The following is a 7,500-nucleotide window of genomic DNA, read 5'->3' as shown; positions in this document are numbered from 1 at the left end:
AAGACCTGCTGTTCTCGCCTGGCCCGGCCAGCCGGGCGCTCAGCGGCGGGGTACACCTGCTACCCCTGTCCGGCCGTGCCAGCCTGACCTTTAGCGGCGGGGTAGACCTGGTGTCTTGGCCGGGCCCCGCCCGGCCGGGTGCTAGGCGCCGGGGTAGACCTGGTTGCTTCGCCTGGCCCCGCCCAGCTTAACGCTTACCGCCGGGGTAGACCTGTTAACTTCGCCCGGCTCCGCCCGGCCGGGCGCTTAGCGCCGGGCGACGCCGGTTGGCTTCGCCCGGCCCCGCCCGGCCCAATGCTTAGCGCCGGAGGATGCCTCTTGGCTTCGCCGGGCCCCGCCCGGCCGGGCGCTTAGCGCCGGGGGACGCCCCTTGGCTTCACCCGGCCCCGCCCGGCCGGGCGCTTAGCGCCGGGCCACGCCGGTTGGCTTCGCCCGGCTCCGCCCGGCCTAACGCTTAGCGCCGGGGGACGCCCCTTGGCTTCACCCGGCCCCGCCCGGCCGGGCGCTCAGCGCCGGGCCACGCCGGTTGGCTTCGCCCGGCCCCGCTCGGCCTAACGCTTAGCGCCGGGGTAGACCTGGTTGCTTCGCCCGGCCCCGCCCGGCTGGGCGCTTAGCGCCGGGGGACGCCCCTTGGCTTCACCCGGCCCCGCCCGGCCGGGCGCTCAGCGCCGGGCCACGCCGGTTGGCTTCGCCCGGCCCCGCTCGGCCTAACGCTTAGCGCCGGGGTGGACCTGGTTGCTTCGCCCGGCCCCGCCCGGCTGGGCGCTCAGCGCCGGGGGACGCCCCTTGGCTTCACCCGGCCCCGCCCGGCCTAACGCTTAGCGCCGGGGGACGCCCCTTGGCTTCACCCGGCCCCGCCCGGCCGGGCGCGCAGCGCCGGGCCACGCCGGTTGGCTTCGCCCGGCCCCGCCCGGCCTAACGCTTAGCGCCGGGGTAGACCTGGTTGCTTCGCCCGGCCCCGCCCGGCTGGGCGCTCAGCGCCGGGGGACGCCCCTTGGCTTCACCCGGCCCCGCCCGGCCTAACGCTTAGCGCCGGGGGACGCCCCTTGGCTTCACCCGGCCCCGCCCGGCCGGGCGCGCAGCGCCGGGCCACGCTGGTTGGCTTCGCCCGGCCCCGCTCGGCCTAACGCTTAGCGCCGGGGTAGACCTGGTTGCTTCGCCCGGTTCCGCCCGGCTGGGCGCTTAGCGCCGGCGGACACCTGTTGGCTTCTCCGGCTCCGCCCAGCCGGGTGCTTAACGCTGGCCGACGCTTGTTGGCTTTGCCAGGCCCCGCCCGGCCGGGCGCTTAGCGCCGGGCCACGCCTCTTGGCTTCGCCATGCCCCGCCCGGCTGGGCGCTTAGCACCGGGCGACGCCTGTTGGCTTCCCCCGTCCGGCCCTATGGGTTTGCCGTGTAGCTCTGGGCAGACCTCCTTCTCCAGGCCCCGCTTGGAACCCTAGTCACATGAGCGGCCCGTAGATTTGTTTCCTTTGTAGATTTCTCCTCCTGGAGCTCGGGGCCTGCCCCCTGCCCACCTCCCCTCCCCCCCACCCCCCCAATGTGGGTGGACCCGGCCTCCCCTCCTGGTGCTGGGGAGACCAGGTCTCGTCGATCGGACCCGCAGCCCCGGGACCCAGTCCAGGCCCGCGAGCACGTCTTGGGCGGCCAGCCCGCACGTCTGGCAGCCCCGCACGCACCCGCCACACACGGCAGCTCGCACGCGCTGGTCCCCCCCTCCCCCCCCCCCGCCCCGAAAGCTGGGACGTGAAGGCGAGTGACTTTCGGTCCCAGACGGCGGCGTCCCTTCTGGCTCCATGCCTGAGCGGCCGTCAGCGTCACCCCCTGCCGCGCGCTTCCCCAGCTCCAGCCCGCCCTGTCGCCACCCTGCCTGCAGCCCGCTCCCCATGCCACTGCCGGAGAGGGAAGGAGGGACTCTTTAGGAGCCGGCGGCGTTCCCGCCGCCTCCGTGCCAAAACGGCCAGCAGCATCCGCTCTCTAAGCCCGGCTCCCGGCCCTCGAAAGCCTGCCGTGCCCTTGCCCCACCTCCCACCTTGATTTCTGCATCTCTCACTCCCTCATCCGCCCGCCTCGCTTCCGTCCTGCCGCAGGCTTGACCGGGGCTGGGGGTAGGCAGGAAGGAACGCCATCGAACCGAGAGGCTCAGAGCGACCTGAACAGGATGCTTCTTCAAAAAGAGACAGTGCCAAGCATCCCGCCACCACCTCCAGACTGTCGCTGGCCCTACTTCTGCACCAGGCTCTCGGCCTGCTCGCCGAACACCCTGGCTGCCTCGGCACCCAAGTCCTCGCCCCCCTGCTGCTGCCGTCGCCGCCGTCCGAACTGGCTGATGGGACCCTGGGCAGGGGCGAGAAAAGTCTGAGGGTGGCGCCAGGGAGGCAGATGGTGGAGAGCAGGAGTGCCCCCAACCCTCGAGAGACAGGGCGACGGGAGGGAGGGGGACGGAGCGCATCTGCGGCAAGTGTGCGCGTCCATGCGCAGGCGTGCCTATGTCTGTGTGTGTCTGTCTGTGTCGATGAGTGTGCAGCTGTGGCCGTCCGCGGCAAAAAGAGAGGGGGGCGGCGGGGCTGTGAGTGGGTCTGAGAGTCCCTGTGTCTGCCTATCTCTCCGTGTGAACATGGGCCGGGGGCCGCCCGCTCCCTGCCAGCATCGGGCGCCTCGGCGCGGCGCCCCCGCGGCCCGCCGGAGCGGCGGCGGGGGCCGGGGACCTCGGCGGACCCTGAAAGAACCGGCCCGAAGGCGGCCGCCCGGCCCCGGCCCCGGCCCCGGCCCCGGCCGCCGGCCCCGGCCCCGGCCCCGGCCCCGGCCGCCGGCCCCGGCCCCGGCCCGGGCCCCCGCCCCGGCCCTCGCCGGCGGGCGGGGCTCGTCCCGCCGGGGCTCGCCCGCTGCCTGCCGGCCTCGGGCACCGGGGCGCGGCGCCCCCGCGGCCCCCCGAAGCGGCGGCGGGAGACGGGGACCTCGGCGGACCCCGAAAGAACCGGCCCGAAGGCGGCCGCCCGGTCCCCCCGGCCTCGGCCCCGGCCCCTCCTGGTGGGCGGGGCCAGTCGCGCCGGCGGCCATCGGCTTCGTTCCCTGTTCCTATGCACCTGCTTCCCCTCCCCGCTGTCTCCCTAGAGGTGCTCTGCTCTGGTGGGGCTGGGCGTGGTGCCCGGGGTGGGGTGGGGAGGGGCGTCCGTTTTGGTGCGTCAATGTGTGTGGGCTGGCCGAGCTAAGGGCACACGATCCTCCCGAGCGTGGCCGGCTGTGGTGTGGGCGCCCAAGAAAACGGAGTAAAATTCGCAAAGAATTTTTTTTTTCCCCAGGAAACTTCCTTGTTCCTAGCAGAAGAAAGATGTACTCGTTCAAAAATTAAAGGTTGAGTTTTGTCGAAAATACGTATTGGTCTTGAAACCGGGTTCTCAGGCGGGACAGGGCTGCTAGAGCCATACGGTTCCGGGGCGTTCCGGGGCTGTGGGGTTCCCCCGGCTCAGGGATGGCAGGAGGATGCCTTGTCTCCGGGGTCGGCTGCGGCCACCAGCGGTTGCCGGAGCCGTCAGCGTACTGTCCCGGCAGCGTCCGGCCAGAGGGCGAACAGGTCTACCCGGATCCGGGCTCGGCCGCGGCCGCCGGCCGTGCCACGAAACCGCCCGCGTGGCTCCCCTGGCGGCGCCCGGTCTCGGCGTGAACAGGTCTACCCGGCCCGGGGACGGCTCCGGGCGGACAGGTCTACCCGGATCCGGGCCCGGCCGCGGCCGCCGCCCGGCCCTCGCCGGCGGGCGGGGCTCGTCCCGCCGGGGCTCGCCCGCTGCCTGCCGGCCTCGGGCACCTGGGCGCGGCGCCCCCGCGGCCCCCCGAAGCGGCGGCGGGAGACGGGGACCTCGGCGGACCCCGAAAGAACCGGCCCGAAGGCGGCCGCCCGGTCCCCCCGGCCTCGGCCCCGGCCCCTCCTGGTGGGCGGGGCCAGTCGCGCCGGCGGCCATCGGCTTCGTTCCCTGTTCCTATGCACCTGCTTCCCCTCCCCGCTGTCTCCCTAGAGGTGCTCTGCTCTGGTGGGGCTGGGCGTGGTGCCCGGGGTGGGGTGGGGAGGGGCGTCCGTTTTGGTGCGTCAATGTGTGTGGGCTGGCCGAGCTAAGGGCACACGATCCTCCCGAGCGTGGCCGGCTGTGGTGTGGGCGCCCAAGAAAACGGAGTAAAATTCGCAAAGAATTTTTTTTTTCCCCAGGAAACTTCCTTGTTCCTAGCAGAAGAAAGATGTACTCGTTCAAAAATTAAAGGTTGAGTTTTGTCGAAAATACGTATTGGTCTTGAAACCGGGTTCTCAGGCGGGACAGGGCTGCTAGAGCCATACGGTTCCGGGGCGTTCCGGGGCTGTGGGGTTCCCCCGGCTCAGGGATGGCAGGAGGATGCCTTGTCTCCGGGGTCGGCTGCGGCCACCAGCGGTTGCCGGAGCCGTCAGCGTACTGTCCCGGCAGCGTCCGGCCAGAGGGCGAACAGGTCTACCCGGATCCGGGCTCGGCCGCGGCCGCCGGCCGTGCCACGAAACCGCCCGCGTGGCTCCCCTGGCGGCGCCCGGTCTCGGCGTGAACAGGTCTACCCGGCCCGGGGACGGCTCCGGGCGGACAGGTCTACCCGGATCCGGGCCCGGCCCCGGCCGCCGCCCGGCCCTCGCCGGCGGGCGGGGCTCGTCCCGCCGGGGCTCGCCCGCTGCCTGCCGGCCTCGGGCACCTGGGCGCGGCGCCCCCGCGGCCCCCCGAAGCGGCGGCGGGAGACGGGGACCTCGGCGGACCCCGAAAGAACCGGCCCGAAGGCGGCCGCCCGGTCCCCCCGGCCTCGGCCCCGGCCCCTCCTGGTGGGCGGGGCCAGTCGCGCCGGCGGCCATCGGCTTCGTTCCCTGTTCCTATGCACCTGCTTCCCCTCCCCGCTGTCTCCCTAGAGGTGCTCTGCTCTGGTGGGGCTGGGCGTGGTGCCCGGGGTGGGGTGGGGAGGGGCGTCCGTTTTGGTGCGTCAATGTGTGTGGGCTGGCCGAGCTAAGGGCACACGATCCTCCCGAGCGTGGCCGGCTGTGGTGTGGGCGCCCAAGAAAACGGAGTAAAATTCGCAAAGAATTTTTTTTTTCCCCAGGAAACTTCCTTGTTCCTAGCAGAAGAAAGATGTACTCGTTCAAAAATTAAAGGTTGAGTTTTGTCGAAAATACGTATTGGTCTTGAAACCGGGTTCTCAGGCGGGACAGGGCTGCTAGAGCCATACGGTTCCGGGGCGTTCCGGGGCTGTGGGGTTCCCCCGGCTCAGGGATGGCAGGAGGATGCCTTGTCTCCGGGGTCGGCTGCGGCCACCAGCGGTTGCCGGAGCCGTCAGCGTACTGTCCCGGCAGCGTCCGGCCAGAGGGCGAACAGGTCTACCCGGATCCGGGCTCGGCCGCGGCCGCCGGCCGTGCCACGAAACTGCCCGCGTGGCTCCCCTGGCGGCGCCCGGTCTCGGCGTGAACAGGTCTACCCGGCCCGGGGAAGGCTCCGGGCGGACAGGTCTACCCGGATCCGGGCCCGGCCGCGGCCGCCGGCCGCGCCCCGAAACCGTCGGCGTGGCGCCGCGGTGGTGCCCGGTCGCGGGGCGAACAGGTCTACCCAGCTCCGGCGGGACTTAGGCAAATTTCGGCAGGGGCCGGGTAGACCTGTTGCCCCACCCGTCCTGGAAGTTCACCAAGGGGTCGCTGTTTCTGGCTGCCTCCAGTTGCGTCATGGTAGGAGGCGGCGTGCGCCAGCGCACCGCCCCGGTCAAGTACGATTGGTTCTCTTGGAGGCGTCCGGGGCCTTGGACTCGTCTGTCCGTATTATGGGAGCGGGTGATGGGCCGTGTCCCCGCAGGCTGGCGGTGCCTGTGTCGAAGGTCGAGAGCGGCGGCCGCGCGCGCGGTTGCCAGAACGAAGAGTGTCGAATAAGCGGGATATGAGTCGCGTGGCTTTTATCCTGGTTTCACAGCCCCAGTTGATGGGAAAGGCCGAAAAAGAGAGAGACTGTGTGAGCCGCTTGTCGGCCTAGGTGGGGTGGCGAGAGACCCGTGAGTGTATCCTCCCTCCGACCCTGGCGGCTGCCGACTCCGTGCAGGGGGGCCGCAGGGGAAAGTCCGGTGGTGGCCGAGGCGGCGGCGCCTCGTTCCTTTTCTGCCCGGCCTTAAGCCGGTGCCCGCTCGGCGGGCTCGGTTTTCGGCTGTCAGTCTGGTGCGGTGGCTGGCAGCCGGTGGGGTGGACGCGGCCGGGGCGCGCTCTGTTTCGCGGAGCCCCGACGGGGCTTTTCCCGGCCCTTCCCTGAGAGCTCCGAGGATGGGCCCAGTTGGCCGAGGTGGCGGCGCCCCGTTCCCGGCTCCCGACCTGTGCTTGGTGTGTCGGCGGTGCCACGGGGACGCTCCGGTGGGGCGTGCGGCCTTGCCTCCGGCCTCGCCCGGTTGGCCGAGGGGCTCGGTGACGGGAGTCGCCCGATGTTGTGGCGGGGCGGCGGCGCCTCGCCCCCCCCCCCGCTGTGTGTTGAAGTCGTCCCCCTTCCTCGGCCCTAAGCTGGGGAACCCGCGTAGCGGGCGGGAAGGTCTCAGGGGCGGCGGCCGGCCTGCGGTGGCCGGCTGCCGAGAGCGGACCGGAAGCCCGACAAGAGAGAGCCCTGTGAGAATGCTTGCCGGCGAGGCGGCGGCGCCTCGCCCTTCCTTGTTTTCGGCCGGCATCGACTGAGCCGCGACGCTGGGGCGGCCCGTGGTGTCGGGCCTGTCCCGGCTGCCGTGGTTGCCGGTGGGCTGGGTTGCGAGAAGGTCCGCTGTTTCAGGCGTGTGTGCCGGCTTGTGCGGTTGCACTGGGGGGGTGCCTGCCCCGGCCTTACGCTGTTTGTTTTTTTTTTTTTTCTCGCGGCCTTAAGCCGCCGCGGCACGACGGAGAAGCGCGGCACAAAGGCGCGCGGGCCACGAACGCCGAAAGGGAGAGAGACGAGAAGGAGGCGTTCTTTGAGAGGTCGTTGGGATTAAAGGGGGGGGGAGTGAGAGGCGCGCGCCTCGCCCCCCAGGCCCGCGGCCCCCGTGGGTAGCACGGGGTTATGTGACGCGCGCTGTCGTGCCTTTTTTTTTTCCCCTCCGCTGTTTGCCGTTCCCCCTGGCTTTTCCGGAGGGAAAGCCGATCGCCGCGAGGCGGGCGAAAGCCGGTGGCCCGTGGGCATGGTCGGTGGCGCTTTCTCGCACGCTCGGAAGGGTTCCGTGGGGCCGGGAGCGTGGCCTGCCGTGGCCTCCTCCCGCCGTGGTCCCGTCCCGATGTTGTCTCGCTAATAAAAGGGAATCGTTGTCCGCAGCCGGGGTTGGGTGGCGGCACCTCCCCGCGCTTTCTCCGCTGTGACCGATGCGAAAGCTCTGCTGCAAAGTGGCGCTCGGGTGCGTCGGGGAGGCTCGGCGGCGCCAAGCCGTGGGGAGGGCCTCTCGGGGACGTGTCCCGCACGCGGAAAAGCAGCCCTGCTGCGTCCGTCTGCCCGCTGCCCGCCTGGAAGCGTGGTGTGGTGC

Source organism: Aphelocoma coerulescens, unplaced genomic scaffold (genome assembly GCF_041296385.1).
Source record: "Aphelocoma coerulescens isolate FSJ_1873_10779 unplaced genomic scaffold, UR_Acoe_1.0 HiC_scaffold_146, whole genome shotgun sequence".
Lineage (NCBI taxonomy): Eukaryota > Metazoa > Chordata > Aves > Passeriformes > Corvidae > Aphelocoma > Aphelocoma coerulescens.
This window is presented reverse-complemented; position numbering follows the sequence as displayed.